The 24,640-nt window shown below is 44.4% G+C and overlaps 1 pseudogene; it reads left to right on the top strand.

Annotated features, from left to right (window-relative positions):
* LOC100464217 overlaps positions 1 to 15,065 on the top strand; it is a 35,374-nt pseudogene extending 20,309 nt beyond the window's left edge.
* The last annotated feature ends 9,575 nt before the right edge of the window (positions 15,066 to 24,640 follow it).

Below are 24,640 nucleotides of genomic sequence, written 5' to 3'. Positions count from 1 at the left end.
AAAAGTGTTACCACATGAAAATATTTCATCTTCGGTTTCTGGTGTAAAATGTAAGGCTTGGGAAGTTCAGACATTCTTCTGAAATGTAATCAGCTTGCATTTGCTAATGACTGGTACTCAACGTGGAGCCTTTTATTTAAGCATATAAGCAATTAGTTTGGGGAATGTAAGTGTACAAAGAATCATGATTCATGCCGTTGCTTCTCCTTCTTCTCTGCTGTGGACAATGGGCATCTTCCATCTTTGACTTTTAAATATAACCCAGCGCTGGTGTACCGTAAGTTGGAATCATGCAGTCTTATGCAAAGCGACGCTATAAAAGGACGATGTCAGTTGCCAAGCCAATGAGCCAACGTACATAATAAAAGTGAGGCTTCACTCTTTTTTTCGTGGAGAGGGACAAAAATCTCCTTCTCCTCTCTTTTCGAAATTCTCTGTGTGTCTGGGCTGTAGCTGTGAGAGGAACCAGCTGCTGCTGGAGTGGATGCTTTCCAGTTCCCAGTTCCAGGTGTGGGGCCGGAAAGGAGATTGATGACTTGGTATAGGCACAGCCAGTTTCCTCCACCAGGTACAAGGGAGCGACAGCAGAACAGAAAGCAGCCAGCCCTCCCTTCTCCAGCATCTTCCCAGCCTGCCTCAGTCCTCAGGGAGATGCACCGTCCAGAACACACAGAAGGAGAAGCGTGATAAGGACTTGCTCAGGACCTGCTGTGTCTTGGTGCCTAGCTAGGCATTTGACAGACAGATTTAATCATTGCAACCTCCACAAGAGGTGGGCATCGTGAGTCCCATTTTTCAGAAGAGGAAATGGAGGCCAGATGGTAGATTGGAACCCAGAACCGAATGAGTGCAAATCCAATGGCCTTTCCATGGTATCATGTTGCTTCCCTGGCATTTAGCACAGTACCTTGCCATCGTGGGTACTTCGTTCATTCAGTGAATAAATATTTATTGAGGGCATACTGCATGCCTGAGGATATAGCTGTAAACAAGTTAGATAAGGATTCTTGCCTGCAAAGATTTTAGCGATAGGCAGGTGAATGTAGCCCATTCTAATAATGAATGTGCATTGAATGAGGGTTGGCCAAATGCAGGCCAGGCCTGTAGAAACCCTCATTTGTGTGCCTACGGGGCCAAATGTTTACATTCCAAGTGAATACAAACAACCCCCCCCAAAAAACCTGAGGACCCCATCATCAAACCTCCAAAGAGAAGCAGGAAGACTGGGAACCTGTCCCAAGTGCCCTGGTTATATGGGACACCAGTTAATAAAGGGTGGTGGTGGCCGGGTGCGGCGTCATGCCCTCGTTTGCGATCTGGAAGAAGGACTCCAGGAGGAAGCCCTATCCCTTGGGCTGAGCGGGCTCTAGCATGTGCTTCTGTAGTTACTGTGGGAAGACAGAGCTTCCCACAGCCAAGGAGACCAAGGAAGGGAGGCAGCCCACCCCAAACCTCAGGGAGAACAGAGGTGGGTTTCAGGCTGTAGAGAAGGAGGACGTGCCTGTGACTCCACAGAGGCTGCTTTCGTTGTTAAATGTTTGTGTTCTGAGTCTGGTCACGCTCTACTCATTGTAGAGCTCCACTCATCACCAGAATTCCAGATGAAAAGGACCTAGGAGGTCACCTAGCTGAGCTGGCGTGCCGAGAATCCATCTCCACATGGCACGTTCGAGGCCCTCTCTCTATCTAGTGTTCACATCCCGAGGACTGTGCTTTGCTCTGTCCCTCAAGAGCCAAGTCCAGAATCTACCCGCAGTAGATTTTAGACCAAAGATGCAGCCTGGGTGAGGGTCTCTTTCTAGTTTTCCAAAGCACTGAGCAGAAGCCTGGTGGCATGAACAATTGCCGAGGACCCTCTCTTCCTCTGATGGTACCATCCCACCATGAGATCTCGGCTTGGCCAGGCAACTGGGGAAGCAACTCCTTAAACAAAGCTGCTGTCCACACCACCTCACAGAAGACAGGACCAGAGTAATCATTCATGTGCACAAAGACTTAACCACAAGATGTTCATCACAGTGTTGTTTATGGTTGGGAAAAATTCAGAAATAATCTCCATGCTCAGTGATAGCAGGCTGCTTAAATAAATCATGAAGAAGCCATTTAATATAGAGAATATTATGAAGCCATTAAAAATAATACACCAGATGAGCGCTAAGGATGTGTTTCATCATACTAGTCAGTGAAAAAGATAGGCTCAAAGAGTATGGGGAGCACACTGTTACTCTCTGTCTAGTTTTAAGACACAGGCATGAAGGACAGAATAGTGACATAACTAGTTCTTAGTAAAGAACTGAGAAGTACTCTTTTCTTCCCTGCTACTTTTCAACCTTTCCTACAATGGCTATGTGTTACTTTTGTAATTAGATACAAAAATGTTATTTAAAAACATTACATTATGCTGCCTTTTGCCTGGCTACATTTCCCACATTCAGCATTCACAGAATCCCTGTAACAGAGGAAGAGAGGGAAAGACAACTTTCCCTTTTTCTCCTAGCTGGCTGCTGGGTGGCCTGGGTGCCCCTGTGTCCCTAGGACAAGCTCAGAACCAATGGCAATGGTCAGCTGTGACTCAATCCCACTGCCATGCACACAGTTCATTTACTGAATGGACTCCCAGAGGCTTGAAAGGGCGAATGCCCTGCCCACTGCAAAGACAAGGAGTTTCATGCTTGTTCATCTGAGGAAGCAAGAACACTCTCCCAGGTTTTTCTGCTGTAGCACCACACTTTCCTCCAGAAAGGATTTTTTTTATTGAAGGTCTGTGGGTAGCTTCCACAACATGTCTTCCCTGTAAAGGGGGGACTGAGACCTAGAGGGGCCAAATGTCTTATCCCTGCATGTGCCAGTGATGTTGGCTAAGCCAGGATAGGACCCCAAGAGTGACTCTAACTCCCTCTGTCTCCGATGTCCTGTCCCTCCCTTAGGTGCCCACCAAACTCCTACTCATACCTCATGGTCCACCTAAGCATCATCTTCCTAGTGAATTCTCCCGGACTCCCTCTCTCTTACCACTGTCCCTTATACATAATCCAACTGTTGCATTTTTGATATTATATTGCCATTATTTGACCTTGAATCTGGCTCTCTTACTGGATTTGAGGATGAAGTTTATCTCTTTGCATTCCTAGTACCTAGTATATCACAACCATTTAATAATAAACCCAAGGATTTAAAGGCATTACAAAGCTATAATCTGCCACTGTTTCTAAGAGTTAAGTGGTGGGAGGAGAGGCTGACCATGAGAGAGTGTGCCCCAGTGTCCTGGGGGGGTAGGTACTGTGCGTCAGGGTCTGTATCAGACAATCTGGAGACAGAAACCTCCTTCCTGCCACTACAGGAAGACGGATGGTATAGAAAGTGAAAGTTTCCATTGGAGGATTGCCTGGGAAATAAGGCATTAGGAGTATGATGGGGTGGGTGGGTAGTCACATGACATTCTAGAAAGACCATAGCTTTGAAGAGAGATGCACCAGAATTTGAATCCTAAGTCTAGACCTTACAACGACCCTGGGCATATTATTAAACTGCTTTAGGTCTCAGTTTTCTCACCTAATACTGGTAATTAATTTGCAGGGTTGTCCATAGCACTAGAGATCATGATTGCAAAATTCCTGGTACATAGTCAGTACTCACTCAATAATGGCCTTCATTGAAATACATTCTTGAATCCATAGGCAGTGAATCAGGGCCCACATGCAGTACTCAGAGAGCCGATCCTCCAGATACAAGCTGAGACAAGAGGGAACTAGAGAGCTTCAACTGGCCCCGGAGAGGAGGGGAGCCCAGGAAAGAACTCCATCCTTCCAGAAATAGAGTAAAGGATGGGAGTCATGCTAGTGACACTGGCCTGCTTGCACTTAGGAGACTGGGGCAGGGAGAAAATGATATATTTGAAGAAGTGACAGCAGCAGGGTGACCCCGCGGTGCTGGGGCAGGGACAGAAGCATGCTCACCAGCATGCAGCAGAGTCCTGAGGGCCATAGCTGTTGGACTGGGCTTTTGGCAAGCCCCCGATGGGGAGGTGGTGACAGACTAGTTACTCAAGGAAAGATACTCATCAGGTGCTCCCTCAAAGCCTCCCCCGCCCAGGGATGGGAACACCACATCAGCAAGGGTGTCGACCGTTTATCTGGGATCCACTTACCCCCTGGCGGACCAGCCCCATCCCCCCACCAGCGGAGAGCCGTCGGGGGCAGATGCTTGAGGAGGAGCAGGCTGAGGATTTTATAGACAGGCCCTAGAGCAGGCCTATCTCTTTCCTTGTCCCTCTGCCGCAGTCCCTTGAGTGGGGCCTCTCCCCCAGTCTCAGCTTGCACCACCCCTTGGGGGAAACCATCCCCAAACCTCTGTGACTGGCGTGCCTGTCCTTCTTAAGCCCCCTTTGGTTACCACTGTATCTGACATATGTTTGGCAGTGGTCTGTTTATTTGCCGATTTTTCCTAGATTGTAAACAGATGCAGACAGTGCCTGATACATAATCAGAGCCCAATAAATACCCACTGAATGAGCGGATGGGTGGTGAAAGAACTTTGTGAGTGGAAAACTATCGTATTATCAGTAGGTCATTATTTGGACCATGATAGCACAGGGAGTAAGCACATGCTTTTGCTTTTGCTTTCTTTCCATTAGCATACATATGTGTAACTCAGTTAGACTCAAAAAATATTTATTGGGCACCTACTATCTGCCAGGCACTTATTAAAGTATGAGGATACATCAGTAAACAAAACAGCATGCACTCTGATAAAATCTGTCATCCAAATAATTTCTCGGAAAACCTGCCATACAGCCAGGGCAATTATCTCATACTTTTAGAAGTCTGTATTTAGAGTTAAGATACAAGATAAAATGTTTTGATTCAGACATTTCCAGGAGTAGAGTTCATCATGGAATCTTGAAAAGCAGACCAGTGGGAGACGATTTGTCCTTCACTGTAGCAAAGACAGTGACTTTCTATGGGCAACATTGATTGTCATGGTCCCCGGGAGGCACCTCTTTGCAAAACCCCTGGACATACACCCTTGACTTTCAATGTTCTCCTCCAACGTGAGCATAAACAAATGGATTCTCTTTTTTACCTGTGTGTTTAACATGAGGGTTGAGTTCATCTGTCTTGTTTTTTTTCCCCCTAACAATGGAAATACAGCTTCTGTGAACATCATCTTGAGTTTATTGTTCAGCTTTTTAAAGCAACAGATTGAATTTCATATTTTCCCCTCCCCTAAGATAGGGATACTCCCCATCGGTTGGTTGTCTTTCCATACAACAGGTCCATCCACTGAGATCACTAAATTCCTTTCAGTGAGTCTGTTAGCTTTGAGTATAAATGAAAATTCTATTCCTCTCTCACTGAAGATGTACTTCAATCACTCATGGTTTACATGTGTGAAACGAGTCAAAAGGAAGGCGGGGTTAAAGATCATACATGTTCTGTGACTATTTTTATCACTACAAGGGAAAATGATTTCAAAGTCCCCGTTCTGCCCTTGGCAGGTAAGGAATGCCATTCTCGCATGTAGAGTCAAGTCATCATGAATTTGGTGTCCACACCTGGGTCGTGCACATGAACCACAGAAGAATCAAAACAAGATGACACAGCACCTGCTCTCATAGAAGGAATCACACTTTTTTTTTTTTAGAAAACCAAAATTAAATAGTTGAACTACTAGAAGATGCTAAAAAAAACATGGAGCTAATGGTAAGTATTTGCGAAGGGAGGAGGAAGAGATCTCTGGGCTGAGGCAACTCCCCGCAGACTTCACAGAGTATATCAGACTGGAGGATGGACCTTGAAGATGGAGAGGTTTGGACCGCAGTGAGCTTTGAAAGGAGGGCGAGCAAGAACATGGTAAAAGAGTTGTCTGATAGGAAGAGTGAGGACATCTTTCAGGCTGCCATGGATGGCTCCTGTGCAAAACGAATTGGAAATAAATTTAGAAAAGGAGTCTAAGTTAAACTGTGGATGTTACTAAATACTGGGCTGAGGAATTTAGGTTTCATCTGCTATGCAACAAAGAGCCATTTGTCAAGTCATGGATGGAGAAGTGGCTATAGAAATATTCATTAGACAGCAGCCTCCACAATGAATTAGAAGAAAGAATGATTTTGAAAATCAGTCAGAGGGAAGAGCTGTTGATAAGTTCGGTCAGAGTCACAGAGTTGTGAGTTGAAAGAGGAATTGACACATTGGGAAATTATAAATTAGGATTGGTTAAGGATATGTATGACCGGGCAAAATAAAACATAAGTCTAAAAGGGCACACGACAAACTCCAAAAACACAATACTTGCAACATTCATAGCATAATCTTGGTAAAATTTGCCAACGAAAATAAAAAGGAAAAGAAAGCCTCACAAATCAGTAGTGAAATCGAACAAATTAGAAAAATGGACAAAGAATATAAATAGGAATATTTCCACAGAAATCTGAAAGTCTATTGAATATGCGAAGCCATATTTAACCACACTAAGGTATGCAAAATTTTTAAAAAACCCAAAATATTATTTTTGCCTATTGATTTGGGTAAAAATAATGATAATCATTCAACTATAATACCAGTATCTGCAAGGAATACACTGTTTATGGGACGGTAAATGGTATATCCTTTCTGGAGAACAATTTGGCAATATCAAAAATATTATGAATATTTTTATATACCTTGAGCCTAGGTTTTCTCTATTTCTTATCAGTCATGTGTCATGTATATACATCAAAGACTTACTCATAATTGAAAATAATCTAAACGTCCAATAATAAGATATTGGGTATAAAAAGTATGGAATATTATATAGACATTAAAATCAGTGAAGAAAAATCATTAATACCTGGGAAAATGTGCATAACATATCCTTAAGTTTAAAAAGCAGACTACACGCAGCTTGCATAATATGTTCCCAATTTTTAAAATCTGTGTATATAAATAATTTGTAGATTCTGGATTCTAAGTCAAGCTAACCATAAAAAGATATTTTTGAGACAATCAGAGAAAACTAAATATGGTCTAATTAGATGAAATTGAGAATTTATTGTTAATTTTGTCAGGTATGATAATGACAGTTTAGTTATGGTTTTAAAAAACTTTTAATACTGGAGATACATGCAGAAGTATTATAGGGAATTTGCTTTACTCAAAAGGAAAGACAATTAGATAAAACAAAAATGACAAAATGTTAATAAGTATTCATTGTATAGTTCTGTTTTGAAAATTCCCATAATAAAAATGTTAATTTTAAAAGGAAGGCAGAACCCAGCCACACTTTAAAAATAATGTATGCATATGCATAGAAAAAGCTGGAAATAGTATATACCAAAATAGTTGCAATTTGCTGGCTAGACAAACAGTTGATTTTCATTTTCTTGTTTTTCCTATAAATATATTTTCCAAATTTCTACTGTGAACATATACTTTTATCATAATTAAAAGAAAAGAACTCTGGGGGTGCCTACATGGCTTAGTCTGTTGAGCGTCCAGTTCTTGATTTTGGCTCAGGTCATGATCTCAGGGTCTTGAGAATGGGCCCCCTGTTGGGCTCTGCCCTCAGTGGGAGTCTGCTTGAGATTCTCTCTCTCCCTCTGCCTCTGTCCCTCCCTCCACTCTCTCACGCACTCTCTCTTTCTCTCTCTTCTCTCAAAATAAATAAAATCTTCTTTAAAAAGAAGAATTCTAAATGCTCTTTTTAAAGCTTCCTCATTTTGACTTGAAAGAAGTGAAGGAAATGGTGACACCAATAGCTGAAATGGAGAAGATGAGAACCAGAGAGGGTTTAGGAAAGAAATATTCAAAACAGGGCTTAAAGAAGTGGTAGTGATGGTAGATATCCAGATAGAGTCCTGAACTCAATGGAAAAAGGGAGTCGAGATGATGAAGGGGTTAGGGAAGGCAGGAGCTGCGAGTTTAACCCTTAGAAGTACATGGATATTATGTACAACAGCTTGGCAGGTCTACCTTGGGAATAATGGTTTTGAAAACTGAAGTTGGTTTTTCCTCTCGTTCATTTATTCCACATGGTCCACTTACTGTTCTAGATGCCAGGAGCACCATGGTGAAATAGAGACGCTTGGCTATGTCTTCATGGACTTACAAAACGAGCAGCAGAGATAGAGGTTAGACCCCAAACAACACTAACAGTCAATTATAATAACTATTATGAAGGAGAAGTAAAGTATCAGGAAAGTCTGTAACAGAAAGACTTGACGTAGTTCTCTGACATTCCAGGAAACTTTCCTAGGGATAAGCAAGAGTTCAGCAAAGAATGGGGCAGGAGCTTTCAGACCAAGGGATGAGCTCACCCAAAGGTCTTGATGCTGGAAACAAACAAACAAACAAAAACCATGATTACTTGAGGGACAAAGGGAAAACCAATGTATCAGTAGCAGAAAGTCAGGGACAAAGGACTATAAGACAAAACTGGAGAGGGAGGCCATGGAGAACATGCAGAGTTTTCTGGGCCATGATAAGGATCATTACTATGACAGTATTTTATTCTAGGCAAACAGGGAGGCCAGTAAAGGAGTTCAGGTATGAAGGTGGTCACTGCAGTGCAGGCATCTAAAGAGAGGTCCTGCCAAGAATATTCAAAAGCCTATTGAACAGTTAAGGTGGAAGAAATCAATGCTTTGGACTGGGGTAGTAGTTGCAGAGGCAGAGAAAAGTGGGCAGATTTAAAAAATTTAAAATTTCCTGAGGGAGAAGACTCACTGGCAAAGGGGACTGAGAAGCAACCAGAGAAAGAGAAGAAGATCAGGAAACCAGCATGAAGGAAAGCATATTTTTCTGGAAGGAAAGGGTGGTCAAGCAGGTTGGTTGCTACGAAAAGGTATACATTGAAATTAGCAAAATGCAAGTCACTGGTGACTTTGGGAGGGCAGTTGGGTCAAGTGTTGAGATGGGAGTGAGATTGGAGAGGTCAAGCATCAACATGGATGCTGAGGTGTTTATTGGAAAACAAGAAGACAAAGATGAATGGTGGAGATGTTTAAATTGGAACTTGTATGTAGGAATAATCTTGGAAAGAAAATCAGAGAAGTGGTAGTATAAGGTTTGTCAGAAGTAAGAGGAGCTGGGACTCTGAGTGCAGTGGGGGACGGTCCTCGGCAGGAGGCACATTTCCCTTGACTTCACAGGGAGCAAAGAAGGGAGATGGACAGACTTGGTGGGGGGGTTCTAGGTCTACTGGCAAGAACTTGAGGGAGCTCCTTTCTGATTCCTTATGGTTTCTCAGAAGTGAAGACATAGTTATGTTTGGTGTATGTCGTGTTTGTGGAGTGTGTGTCTATGTGCGCAGGTGTGCCCTAAGAGCAGAGCGAGGGGTATGATGGCTGAAAGAGAAGGTTTGAAATAATCATGGCACACAGTGCGGGAGCAACCCAACCATAGGAAGAGAAGACTCTGCGTCAAAGTCAAGTTCAACTGAATTCCAAATGTGGATAAATGACAAGGCGAGAGGACATCCACTTCTAAAGCCATGAGAGAATAACAACCAGAGCTGCGGGTGGGCCACTAAAGTCGCTGCAGGAAGCTGGACAAGCCGAATGGTAAAAATGGTAATGAGGGCATGCACTCAATGGAGGTAGACCGCATACACCCGGCACTCTCAGGACCGATGTGCAGTAACTCACCGAACCCCAACAACAACCCTATGGGCTGGATACTGTTCTTTCCCTGTAAGAGCCAAGGAAACAAAGGCTTGTACACATTGCCCAAGGTCAGACAGCTTGCCAGTAGAAGCAGAATTCAAACCCACTTTACTCTGCAGCGTCTATGAGGTTCCATGCCTGCAAGAAGCCTGTGGGACACCAGACATTCACTTAATATTTCTACTATTAATTAATTTCAAATAAAATCAAGCTTCTCTCCAAACTCCCCAACCTTTTTCTGTTTTATTTTTCTCCGCAGTCCTTATCAGTCTGCATTATATTCTCATCACTCGCTTATTCGATGTGCTTAGGATCTCACTTCTGCCAGGTTTTCCACCTTAGCCACACGTGCCTGGCTACAGGGCTCCGCTCTCAACATTTTTCATTCATGGTGCCTGTATCCCTCCTAACAACTGGAGATAAGCCATAAGCAGCTCCAACATCAGGATTGCAAAACTATGAAATTATCTCTGGATGCATATTTTGATGTCACTAGAGTATCATTCCTTGCAAAACACACCGGGCTGTCCTTATGAAGCGTTTGTATTTGGATCCCAGCTCTAGTACTCACTGTTGGTATGACTGTCAACTCTTGTCATCTCTGGGCACGGCTTCCCCACCTATAAAATGGGTATAATAATCCCTGCTCACAAGCCTGTTGGCAGCGTTAATGTAAGGTTAGACCACGTCCCTGGTGCAGGGATGGTGCTTAATACATAATAACATTTTTCCAGCCCTTCCCTTACTCACTGTTTGGCCTGCTGTTACCAACTCCCGAAATAATGTGACCAGGGACTCTTCACTCATTTCTTTTTTTACTGCCCTAGAACAAAGGGAACATAATCAAGAGTGGAAACATTATTTGATATCTGCTTCAAAAGCCGGCTGTGTTTGATGCGTGATGCTGATGTGTGATACTCGATCTATTAGATATTAGTATTAGACTGCCGGCTTTGTGCTGTTTATATTGGTAACATGACCCTGACCAGATTCCCAGCTGTGAGCATTAAAATGTGGGCTTTCAGTGGTTGCTGGGTTTTTTTTTTTTCCTCCTACTGCCAGGATGAGGTTGAATAAGCAGCCAATGTAACAGCCTTCCTCTGAGCGTGCTGAACTCTTAAAATTCAAAAATCAGGGCCTAGGGAAATCTTCATACGTCACGTTGCCTCCCCACCTCCCGACTACCTCAAGGTGCTCCTTGGATCCTATTTCTCAGCCTTACCCTGGACCTGCCCAGCTGAAAGCCCACAGATCCTGCTGACTGACGAAGGAGGGAGGCCAGGCAGGAGAAGATTGGGGAGAGGGTTTGCAGAGGGGAAAGTGGGGCAGGTTGTAGCTCCCAGTAATGACCAGGAGAAGAAGGAAAAGGAGGAGGAGGAGGAATGGAGGAGGCCGGAATGAGGAGGCAGGGGAGAAAGAGGACAGAGAAAAAGGAGGGAAAAGAGGGCTAAGACGGCTAGTATGTACTGAGCATTTGATGCATACCGTGCTGTTCTCGACCCACTTAACTTCATTTTCTCAACACTCCTACAAAGTCGATCCTTTAGTACTGTAAGGACAGGTCTCCATTCTGCCACTCCTGTCCTTTCCCCCACGCAGTCCTGGGCCTCAAACCTGTTTTTCCACTCCACAGAATAAAATGCAACCTCTGGAGCGGACCACTTAAGGTTCTACAGGAACAAGCCCCCACGGGTAAGGGCACCACGTAGCACCAGCCAAACCCAGATTCTCTTGAGAAGAAAAGCAAGTGCCGTTTGCAATTATGCTGGGGAAACAGATGAAAACCCAGACCGCCAGGGGCTAACGGGGACGCATGATCTCCCTCCATGTCCAGCCGATGCCGCCCACCTTGCTGAGCTACTGCACCCCCCCAACTTTACTACACCGCGTCCCATACGTGGCAGACTGACCAGACCCTACCTTCCCCATTCCAACCTGGAATTCTCATCCTGCAGCACCTGTTCCAAAACAACTCCTCTGTGAAGTTCATCTCAAGTGTTTCAAAGCCGGCTTGCAGAGTGCTGAGAGCCCAGATACCATACCCATGATGGATCCAGGGGTTCAAATCCCAGCACCACCACCGGCACGCTGCATGTGTTCGGGCAACTCGTTCAAGTTCTCTATGTCTGGGCTCCATTTTTTTGGTAATGTTGAGATAATAGTACCTTCTTCAGGGGGTGGCTCTGAGGACTGAGCGAGTTCACAAGCATGTGGGACTTCGGGGTGAATGTGTGCTGCACGGCGATGTGGGGCGCAGACGGGCATGTGCTCATACATGCATGAACACCTGAACGCCACCTGTAAGGCACGAATTTTCTCCTTTGAGGACAAAAAGAAATTGTCAAGTGGAATGTTAAATGCTCAAGAGTTTGTAGATCGTTTTGTCTATAATAACCTCCAGTTCTTAGGATGGTGATTTTGACATCATCTTAATCAATACAGTATGTTAAAATGTCTAAGTTCCCTCTAGGACTCAAGCAATTCTATAAGCTATCCCACATAGGCTTCTTGCTGGTGGGAGTGTGGGATGGTCTCAAAATGCCTTTTATAAATAAGCGGAATAGGCTCCTCTCCGTGTGATGCTATTTCGGAGTTCAGTAACATTTATTTTACCTAAGACCTGCCTTATTAAAGTGCTAATACTCCTGGGATAAGTAACTGATCTTTTCTATCTTCAGTTATTTTTACCTTAGTGTGAATGCATTTCAAATCCTGTCTGAGTGAAGGCATGGGAGAAGATACCGGCTATTCCCAAGGGTTGGAAGCAGGAACTTCGAAGGGTAAGAAAGAGCCTGGAAAGAAGGACTTCAGGTGACAAAGATGAATTCTGTCCACATCACACTTTCACTCAGATCAAAACAGACTTGCAGGGCTCATACTGCTAAACACCCAGGCTAGGCTGAGTCTTCGCTAGAAGTGGCCAGATAACCACTGCAGCTCCCCACCGACACCCCCCCAAACACACACACACACACACACACACACACACTTGACTCATTTCAAGTCATCAGCCTCCCTCAAATCCAGGTTAACGGGGACTTTTGCTGTTGTTGTTGTTATTCTCTGGCTGTCATTTTGAAGCTTTTCCCCCCACAGATTTTAATTGAATGTTCCAGAGGGGAGATATTTCCAGCATTTAGTTTTAAACTTTTGCCTCACATTGTGACCAATTAAAATATGACTAACAACAGCACACACTTTCTTTTTCTTCAAGCATCACCCCCAACAGAGACAATGGAACTTGAACGCCATATTATTATTTTCCATGCTGTTTGAAGTAAATCAGAGAAAAAGTTTTTTTGGAAAGTTCTTTGAAAACTTTTTGACAATCTCGTTTGGTCTTTTTTTCCCCCCATCCCATGTATATTGGGCGGAATTCTCTATAGTCTGCTTTCTCTCCAATTTTCATGCAAACCTCCCGTGGTATAGAGCAGGGGTCCCCGCTGCATGACTGGAAGCCAAGCCACGGCGCACGGCTTTGGAAATGATACTAAAACACAGATAAAGGGTGCAAATCCATCTGAGCTCAGCCCCGCCAGCAGCCCTCCACTCCTGTCCCCCTGTGGCCTCCTTTCCCTTTCCCCACTTCTTGGTCACATCCCTCAGGTTCCCAGCCACCTCTCAGGGAAGAGTCTTCTAACGCACAAAGAGAGCACATCGTCAAGCAGAGCCTAGGGCCACCGTCTCCACATCTGAAGTGTATCCATAATGGTGCCCTTTTCTGCCCCCAGCCCTCATCTTCAGGAATTCCTCCTCTCCCTTTGCAGCTGATTGCTTTCCTTTCTACCCACCTTTGGCGCTTGGCTAAAAAGTAGTTCCCCTTCTGTCTCGTGCATTTTTTTTATAATAATTTTTTATTATGTTATGTTAGTCACCATACAGTACATCCCTAGTTTCTGATGTAAAGTTCCATGATTCATTACTTGCATATAACACCCAGTGCACCATGCAATAACTGCCCTCCTTAATACCCATCACTGGCCTATCCCATCCCCCCACCCCCTCCCCTCTGAAGCCCTCAGTTTGTTTCCCAGAGTCCACAGTCTCTTGTGGTTCATTCCCCCTTTGTCTCATGCATTTTTATTCTCCCTCTTCACCATCTCTCAAACTGAAAATATATGCATGATTCCTCCCTTGTTCTAACAAACCTCCCTGCAAACCCCTCCCCTACCCCATCACCTTGTCTTGCTCTTCCACCAGCAGACTGCTGGACAGAACAGTCCTGTCCCTCACTACTACCACCTCAACTTCAGTCACACACTGGCCCCTGACATTTGGATCCCGCCATATTAGATTCTATTGACCGTGTGTTGAAGATCCATGGTTCCAACAAAAGTCAGGAAAGGACCTGGTACTTAATAAGTTGCCCTTGGATTCAGGCAAGGACTGTGGCAATAGGGATAATGCAGTAAATGAAAACAAAAAGTGGAGCTTAAAACTCAACTGCTCTCCCTCTTTTCCAGCTGCAACCAAGGAGGGTACAGAAGGGAAGAAAAAGAAGGTTCCTGCTGTGCCAGAAACCTTTAAGAGAAAGCAAAGGAATTTCGCAGAGTTGAAGATCAAGCATCTGAGGAAGATGTTTGCCCAAAAGATGCTTCGAAAGTCAGGGAGGGGGGCGCCTGGGTGGCTCAGTCATTAAGCGTCTGCCTTCGGCTCAGGGCGTGATGCTGGCATTCTGGGATCGAGCCCCACATCAGGCTCCTCCGCTGGAAGCCTGCTTCTTCCTCTCCCACTCCCCCTGGTTGTGTTCCCTCTCTCACTGGCTCTCTCTCTCTCTATCAAATAAATAAATAAATAAATAAATAAATAAATAAATAAATAAATAAATACATCTTTAAAAAAAAAAGGAAAGGCAGGGAGGAAGCTTATCTAGGAAAAGCTAAGCATTACGAAAGGTGAGGATGGCAAGAAAAGCTGGCGGCTTCTGTGTACCTGCGGAACCCACACTGGCATCTGTCATCAGCATCAGAGGTAGCCGTGGTGTGAGCCCAAAGGCTCAAAAGGTGTTGTGGCTTCTTCACCTTTGCCAGATCCTCAGTGGCACCTTTGTGAAGCTCCAAGAGCCTTCAGCTAACATGCTAAGGATTGTGCAGCCATATTTAGCATGGGGGTGACCCAAACCTGAAGTTGGTGAATGAATCGATCTATAAGCATGGTTGTGGCAAATCAACAAGAAGTGAACTGCCCTGAGAGAGAACACGTTGATTTGCTCGATCTCTTTGTAAACATCATCTGCTTGGAGGATCTAATTCATGAGATCTGTGCTGTTGGAAAATGTTCTAAAGAAGCAAACACCTTCTTATGGCCCTTCAAATTATCTTCTCCATGAGGGGGAATGAAGAAAAAGGCCACCCATTTTGTAGAAGGTGGAGATGCTGGCCACAGGGAAGACCCGATCAATAGGATTATTAGAAGGATGAACTAAGGTACCTACCACGATTATTTTTTGTAATTTTGTCATTTAATAAATGACTACTTTCAAACTGAAAACAACAACAACAACAACCACTCAACTGCCCTTGTTTGGTCTGTTTTCTGAGCCAAAACCAGTCTGGGAATGCCTAGACCCAGAGATGGCAGTAGTAGTACCCCTTAGTGGAGGGTGGGGGTGTCCGTGTCACCCCCGTCCTTGATGTTGACCCTGTGGGACATAACAAGAGCACAGATGGAGACCTGGCCTGGCTACAGGGAGCATGATTCCAGCTGGGAGACAGCCAGGCAAAAGCGAAGCAACGGGACATCCTACTGCTTGCTTCTTCGGACCTCTGAGGCTCATGTGATTGTTTACGCATGCAAAGAAGAAATGGAGGTGTCTACCTTTCTAGAGGTTCCTGCCCATTCTTCCCTGTCCTATCACCTTCCTGCATGTTCTCCAGTCTGGTTCCTCTCTTTAGTCAAGAGAGCAAGAGCAATGTTCCTCCATACAACATCACCTGCACCTTTACCACTGGCAATCGCCAGCTCGCCTCTACTGGGTAAAGTTTCTGACAAACCAGGAAGTCAACTCCTTCCCTAGGTCTGAAAAGAGGCATCATCTTTGTAATCAAGCAGGTGGAAGGATAAGACAATGACTCTTACTCTCTCTCCCAGGCAACTCTTGCACTTTCTCCCTTGTCCCATGTTCACATTCTCTAAGAAGGGACCTCGCAGGGCGAAAGCTTCCAATTGGAGTCTTGGCCTCTGTGCCAAGTGCCAGCCAATGTCTGGCGGCGCCCGTTCTGATGTGTCCTGGTGGGCAAGCTGAGGCCATCAATTCATCTCACATGAACTGTAAAACAGCCAACATATGGCCAGCTATCAGACATGTGGTCGTTACTGACCTAGCCTAGATTTGAACCTATAACCTCTAAGTAAAGCGTTTTATGTTGCAATAACAATGCTTGAAGGATCTAGGTGCTCTCCAAACACTTACTTTTTAAATTAGCACTTTGTAGTTAGTCATTGAGGAAGGAGAAGAAACGAGAGAAGGAATGAATTGAACACCTGCCGTCCTTAAGGGAAGGAGGAAAACTGGGGGAGGAGAAACTTGCTCTTACACGCCTCAGTGGGGGAAGCTGTTGCTTTTTAAGGCAGGGTGCCATTTGAAAAGCGACTGCCTCTTACCATCACTCTGCAGGGCCATTTGAAACACCTGCCTTGGCCTTAGCTCTGCTTCGCTGGTTGTCTTCATTTGCTCGCTTAACAACTGGAGGTGTTTATACCTTCCTAACAAAATCACTTTCTTGAACAGGATCACGATAATGAAAGGTAATTCTCTTCTCCCCAAAACTCTCAGGAGTTTCAGCCTCCTGCTTCATTAATTCACTCTACCCAGCTCTGAGGTGGAGAATAAATACGACTGTGCCCATTTCACAGATAGGAAGAGTGGAAAGTTCAGAGGCTTAATGCAGGCTTTGTTTCCCACATGTCAAGAAATAGTCTTAGCCATTGACACACCACAGAAGGAAAGTGATTCATTCAAAGTATCAGTTTGCTCATCTGCAAATAAGGGTAATAAAAAGTTTGTGGGATTCAGGACATCATACATATCGAGTTCAGTGCAATGCAGCCAGCTACGCGGGGCAGCTGCCCTGCACACCTTAACTAGTACTGTGCCCCCCAGTCATATAAAACACAATGGGAATGACGCCCCCTAGAGTTGCTCAATCAACAGCCATGCCAACCCCAGTGCGACACACAATACGCTCTCCGTAAGCATTAGCCGTCATTGTTAGTTTGGAAGATTTTCTTCTGGCAACACCAAAGTAGGTGTTTCAGAACAACCCTCTCTCTGGCCATATGCAGCACGTGAAAAGAAACGTCACTTTAAGGACATTGGGAAGTTATCAAGGCAGTGAGAAATCATGCTGTCGATGTCCCAGAGAGGCAGGAAGCCCATGCAAAGCTGCCTTTTCCCTAGAACGGTGGTTCTTAAAGTGTGGGCACTGAGGGCGCAGTGGCACAGGGGACCTTGTAGGACTACAAATAATCAGGCTCCACCCCAGAACTGCTGAATCTGAAACTCTGAGGGGAGACTCAGATCTTCTGTAACAAAGCCTCTCGTTGATTCTGATGTACCACATAGTCTGAGCACAGCTGAAAGACTGAGAAGCAGGGCAGGAATTCGGGGAGTCTCAAGGGCCTGGGGAGTTAAAACATCATTCTGAAGATAAAGATCAAACTCCTTACTTATTGTGGCTTTCCAGATTTTGCATGATTTGGCCCCTATCTCTCTAACCTCATCTAAACTATCACTTTATTTCCTCCTCCTCAATCTGCTCCGGACTCTTTTAATTCCCTTGTACTTGCCATGCTCCTTTCTGTCTCAGGGCCTTTGCATGTTCCTAGAATAGTCTTTCTCCCTTCAACTAGTTAATACCAATTCATTCCTCTGATTAAGAATTGCTTCCTCGGAGAAGCCTTTGTTGATCTCCTCAATTAAATCAAATCCCCTTATTATCAGTTTTCATGGAAGGTGACCTTCTGTTCCTCTCTTTAGTAGCACTCAGAATAATCTAATTTTATGTTTGATTATTTATTATATGAGTCATGTGTATTTTTGCTGACCACTGTGTATTCAGCACATGTCTACAGCGTATATTATACTCAATTAATAGTCACTGAATAAATTAATAAATAAATAACTAATCAGAAAAAGTAGTGTTATTATTATTCCAAAAATGAGAAGACTGGATTTTCTGACACTCAAATAAGAAACACCCCAGAAGAATTCCATACCCATGGCTCTAAATCAGCATTCCAGGTCACCAACTAACAATAAACTCTTTTCCCTTCCTATATCTGAAACCAATTGAGAAGTAGACACAAGAGAGAGACTGATGGAGATCAAAATATCAACTTAATTACTAATAAATCTGAATTGGAGAGCTGTGTTCGACTAATGGGCACAATCGAGTTTCCTAATATATCCCCTTGGATTTGAACTTGTCCATTCAAACTGCAGGCATCACCTATGTGGGGGCAGATCAAGACCCGTGAAGCTTACTGCATGGATTAGCAGAGGTATTTGCATCCAGAGGTCACACTGCTCCACCAGCACCCAGAAAGCCAGGGAAAGGCTGGCTGGAGTAGACCAGAACCTTCTCCCAAACTTTCTTATACAGTAATTCACTATTCTCATGGGAAGGAATTGTAAGGGGGGAAAGAGGGCCAGGAATATTGCTTTGGAAGACGATTTCTCAAGGAAACACAAAGACAAAAGAGTGGAGGTAATTATTAGTGGGACCTTAATCACAGCTAAAAAGTTGGTTATTTTTAAAAGTGAGCCCAAGTGCAGGGTTTCCCTGTTAGTGGGATTAATGTACTCTTTCTACTGTTTCCTTTGTTTTTCCTTCCTCAAATGTCCTATTATGGAGTTGATTGTTATGGCTATGAATTCACACTTTAACGTTTGTCATCGAAAGAGTTTATTTCTCTTATAAATATAATCTACCTAGATGCACACACACACAATGTTAATTTCCTGAAGATTTCCTGTTTTATGAAATATCACAACATCTGCTCCTGTACTGGTTCAAAGCATTTGATTAAATCCATGCATTGCTTAGGCCTCTGGAAATACGATTGTAGTTGAACAAGTTAGGGATGATTTCAGCTGCAAGTAATAGAATATCCAACTAACAGTGGCTTAAATATTAAAAACATTTGATTATCTCACATACAGGAAGCTGAGTGATAGTTGCATGTTGACATAGTGATTCAACAAAGACACCAAGCACCCAGCTTCTTCTCATCCTTCTGTTTACTATATTCAGTTATGTTGATTTTTCATTCTCTTGTTGTCTCGTGGTTGCAAAATGTTCAATATGGGCCTCATACATCCTAATGATATTTAAGGCAAGAAGTGAAAGGTTCAGTATCCCTGAGCTTTCTCTTCGAACACTGTGCTTTTTGTGGGGAAACAAAACACTTCTCAAAGATGTCTCGCATACTTGGCAGTATGGTATCACGTAGCCACCCCTGGATGTAATGGAACCTGAGCTGTGAGAGTTCTGATTTGCTTATATTTAAGATTAAACCACTATGGCTGGGCACATTACTGTGCTGAATAAAATAGAGATCTAATTGGTAAGGAAGAAGGGAGACATTGGAAGGGCCACTAACAATGTCTACTGTAAGTATGTCTGACTCAAACCCATCCCAGAAGCTGTTCATTATACTGTAACACATCATCGATCTACTGAGGGCAGTAAATAGGGAGAATGGTAGAGTCAGGTCTTGGAGCCATAAGTAATAAGCTCATCTAGCATTTGCTCAATCCTCACAAGCTGTGAAAATGACCCAGGGTAATAAGGAGACAGAATATCCAGTAGTAGGGAGGAGAGATTGCTGAGGAAGGCAAGTCTGGCCGGTGGAGTCTACATGGTTGAAGAGAGCCTTTGGCAATAGGTGGAGTAAGAGAAGCTGGAGAGGCAGAATGGAGAACTCCATGTTGAAGGTAGAGTGGAGGTGGGACAGGGCAAGGAGCTGCCTCATGGGGGACATGAGTTCTCATTGGGGAATGAAGAGGCAAACAGGGATGCCGGGGGCCCAAGTGTGTAGGATTGAGTGCCTGGATGGACATACTGGAGTTTATTCATGGGATAGAAAGGAGCCACGCGGTTTCATGGGCAGAGTAATGTCATGATGAAAGCAGTATTTCAGAAAGATTAATTTGGTGGTCGGGAACAGAATAGATTAGAGGGGTCACAGGAGGAGAGACAAGTCAGGAAGCTATTGCAATGTCCACAAAGTGATGGGGCCTCAGTGAGAGCGTTATTGTTGGCAATAAAAACATAGCAGAAAGTGTGGGTATCCAAGACATTTTAACCTCATGTCAGGATATCCCCTACTAGGAAAAAAATAGACACAGTAATGAAAAACATAGACCCTCATAAGTGGCGGTAGCCAAACTTTTAATTGCCACACTCCCCATTTCAATTGCTCCTCTGGAAAAAAAAAAAGTTAATTTTAAATAATGAAGGGAACTATCAGGGGGTTCGACCAAAAGTAATTTTTTAAATCTCAAATCATTGCTTTTCCAGTTAGTTACTCATGGCCTGGTTTCACAGAAATGGGCTGCAGGCATTACAGGAAATGAAGCTTTATGATAAGAAGAGCCAGGACCTCTCTAATTCTGCCACCCAAAGGGCATCTCTAGTCCCCACTCAAGAGACAGTATTTTGCATGGGGAGGTGGGACGCAGACAAAGGCCTCATGCGGGTGGCCTGCACAGATTTGGTGAAGTATCAAGCTCCCGTGGATGCCGAGAAAGCATAGCCCTTGCGACCAAAGAGCCTAAGGATGTTGAGTACCCAAGCGCACAGCGGAATCCCCTCTCCTGGAGAGCCGACCGCCTGCAGGGCACGGTTAGTGCCATGTTCTGTTATTTGCAGCCCAAAGCATTCCTAACGAGAGAGGCTCTCCTCTCCTCATTCCACTGAATTCACACCACAGCTCCAGGGTCCTAGAGCACAGGACATGCCCCAGAGATAGGTTCGGTAAGTACATAAAGGAATTAGTGACAGACATCTTCATTCTTTTCCATGATGGGTCATGAGTAGACTGTGGACTCTGAAACAAGACGACTGTGTTCAGATTGTTACTCTGCCCCTCGACCACGCAGAGGCCTGAGGCTTCTTCTTGCCAGCTTTCCCAACTGTAAAATTATAATAGCTCATACTCTGTAGACACATTTCAAGGACTTGATGAGATTATGACTGTAAAGTGCTTCACTCAATGCCTGGTACAGGGTTAGCACCCAATAAATGTTAGCCCTGTATTTTTTACAGATGAGGAAACAGTCATCCAAAAAGCCTAGAGAATTGGCCCAAGGTCTCACAGATAAATGCTGTGCATGCTTATTTTCATGGCCACATCTTCTCTGAGCAGTGTGTCAACACGTCGGCAAATATTTATGAAGTGACCGTGAGGCACAGAGTTCTGAACTAAACATTCATAATTTATGCTCAAGGATGGGTCTGGTTCCTACTTTAGTGGAATTTACTATCTGACAAGGATGTTTAGATTTTCATAGTCAGCCTGGCTTCACACAAGGCTGGCCTTAGAGATAAAAGAGGAAGAGGTCTCTGTGGTACTAGCCAAAGGGTCCTAGGAATGTCACCGTAACACCATCCATCAAATGGCATTGGGGATAAACTCAACACAACAGCTTTGTATTGGCCCGAGTTTTGACTTCCTAGAGAGTGGATTCACCAAATCAACCCATCTTTCCCCTTTTGCCTTTGTGACTCCTCTGCAGATAAAATAGTTTCCCTGAGACTTTTAACTGATGCCTGAGATGTCTCCAGCCAGGGCTAGTCCCACGAGTGTAGCATTCCTTCTTACCTAGTAATCTTTGAAATTGCAGTTATCCCTGGGAAAGAAAATGGCTGATGTCAGTGACATGTATTTTTAGTAAATACGTGTGTGTGTGTGTGTGTGTGTATGTGTGCATGTATATATATTTCTTTTACGTCAAGTGAGGAGAGGAGTGAGGTTGCTTCTCGGGCAGCTAAGAGAGCTCGGTCCTTGGGACAAACGCAGCTCTAATGGAGTGAAAGGAAGGAGCGAGAGGCAGCAGGGGTGCCAGATCCCCCAGTGGGCAGGGCCTGGTCTCTGCTCACCTTCCTTCCAGTGGAATGTGAGTCTCTACCCACGCCCCCACCCCACAAACCTTCTGCTTTGCTGCTGCCACCAGCCTTTGCCCCTTGGAGTCACACACCACACAGCCAAGGGGCAGGGAAGGATGAGTCTTCCCAGGAGCCTTCTTCCCTGCAAACTTGAACACAAGCACAAGGCCCCTTCATCTGGAAAGCTCTTCCACAAATCACTCAGTAGAAACGGTCAGGGTGATCAAAGCATGCCCATGTGGGGACATCGTAAAAGTCTCCGAACTTTACCAGACTCTTCGGGCTCTGGATCCCAAACCCTTCTGTTTTTATTTTCTGGAGGGTGAGCTCATCAAGGAAACTCTCTCCTCTGACCCCACTTTGCACAAGGCTAATGTGTGTCCCCTCTTCCACTATGTCCCTCACTGAAGAAGCCAGCCTAAGCCGGCGTCGGGGCCCCGCCTCGTGGTCTCGGAGGAAATTTGCTTTCTGAGGAGCTGCAGAATGATGACACCTCAAAGCAAGGCCACTGTACCTCCTGGAAGATGTGTCCCCTCAGACACTTCCTCAGTGGATACATAAGCAGGAAGGGCCAAATCCTGGCAGCCCGGTTCAGGACCACACCTGTAACCCTGACAAGTTAATTCACATTCGTTTTCCATGACTGGCAATGACTTTTAAAATACTTCCCCTCCCAAAGGAAATTGTATTTCTGCGCATAACTCTGCCATGTATTTTTTAAATTCTCTACTGATGGACTTCCTCTAAATGTGGGCCAGCTTGAGGGAAAGATTTGTACAGGCCAAGAGACCAGCATGTTTGGCGATCTGTTCCACTGTGCAAAGACCAGCTCTCATAGGTGCCCCAGAGTGGCATAAAATGTGTGCCAGGCACTGTCTACGTGGATTGTACCAAAGCGCAACCCACCAAACAGCCTGACTGGAGAAAAAGAGGCACAGTGGAGACATAGGAGAAGCACCTGCTCCCACCTTTGGGGAAGCAATCACCTGGTTGGCCGCAGAGAAGTGATACATGCCAGCCCTTCTTGTCAATGGCTATGCCATGGTTGGGAACATGAGCTTCCACTGAGCCTGTCTCCAGGTTGCCAAAAGCCTGCACCTGACAAGCAACCGGGGGTGAGTCATTCCGACAGACAGTGAGAGAGAAAAGGAGAGTCTGCATTTGAGAACAAGCCCTGGCCCCAGTTAGTCCTTTGAGAAGAAGGACCTGGTAAACGCCTCCTGCCTATGAAAGACAGAAGGAAGGACAAAGTTCGGGCCCCACAGGCTCTTCGGTGGGGTCTAAAGGTCTCCCACCATTCTGATTCTGTAATATCTCCACCAGCATTGGCTCTGTAGGAAAAAATTACATTTGAGAAAAATGGGCACAATAAAATCAGAATGTGTGCCTTTAAGGAAGAGTCCCCCAGATAAGTATTGCTAAAGTTCCAAATATATAGCCCATAAAACACGGAGGATATTTGTACCCCAGCTAAGGTTCAACACTGATCATCACTAAATGATCACCACTAACAAATCAACATGTGACATTAGCCAGAAGAGCTATTGGCTGTTAAAACAGACTCAAAAATCCCAGGAAACAGCCACTTAATGAGCAAACAGTTTAATTTAGAGTGTCACTCACAGGAAATAGACAATAGCATTTGGTTAAGTTGCAACAATGTAGCAATTTACAATTCACTCACATTTCACATTAGACACCCCCTCCTTCCAGCTAATATTGACTATTACCAATAAAATACACAATAACAACCATTTATTGAACATTCTCAGTGTCCCGGCCACTGCGCCATGAGCTTTAAAAGCATTCCGTGACTTAACTGTAACAGTGAATACTATGGAACTTACTATTTACCGGACATTGTCGTAAGCATTTTATATGTGTTGACACCTTGCTCCTCACCGAACCCCATAAGGTAAGTACCATTATTATCACATTGTACGGATGAGAAAGCTGAGGCACAGAGAGGCTAAAAAATTTGCCTAGGGTTATATATCTCATTAAGAGGCCGACCAAGAATTCAAACCCAAGCAGTCATGTTCTCAACTCTTACTTCATTATTGCATCTTCAACCTATCTCCATGAAATACATACTGCAATTACTCTCTTTGTAAGAGTAACAAAGGTGAGGTTTAGAATGGTTAATTAATAATTAACAATTTCTCTAATTGCATAGCCAGGAAGTGGCAGAGCCTGGACTTGAACTCAGGTCTTTCTAGCACCAAAGACTAGGGGCCAGAAGCCTATATTATTTCTTGTATCCATTGCAGTTCACTGGCTGTGAGTATATAATCATTCTTCCTACTCTGATGTCAGGTCAATACGTTTGAATGGTTGTTAGATGCTAGACACTGTGTTTGGTGTCAAAGATCAGATGTTTCCTCCCTTTGAAGAGCTTACACTCTATCCATGGAAGTACTGACACTGAAATAGTCATCCAAGTACATGGAGAGGCTCAAAGAATGTCTTCTTCCCCATGTTCTTTGTCACCTGCAAGGAGTCTGCGACTGGTGGCTGTAGCTGTGGGTATAAAGAACACTGACTTGTCCCTTCCTCCATCAAAAGTATCTCTGAAAAGAAATCGGTGTTTTTGTGGATGCTAATTACCAAATTCCCTAAACCATCTCATGGTACTTGAAGCTATTGTCAACACACTTTTATAATGGGCTCGATTTCTTCCACCCATACTGAGTGGAGGCCCTTCTGCATCTCCTCACTCTGGTCTTTATGGTTATATGCTATGGGCCCTTGAGTTGTGCTGAGTAGGACATCACTTCTAGAAGTGACTATGCTCAAGGACCTCAGCAATAGTGTCGAGGGACATTAACAAAACATCTAAGGAGATAACAATGACTTGTTGGTAACCTCAAGAATTTGTAACCTTCCTGAG

Source organism: Ailuropoda melanoleuca, chromosome 14 (assembly GCF_002007445.2).
Source record: "Ailuropoda melanoleuca isolate Jingjing chromosome 14, ASM200744v2, whole genome shotgun sequence".
In the NCBI taxonomy this organism is placed as follows: Eukaryota; Metazoa; Chordata; class Mammalia; order Carnivora; family Ursidae; genus Ailuropoda; species Ailuropoda melanoleuca.
This window is presented reverse-complemented; position numbering and strand designations above follow the sequence as displayed.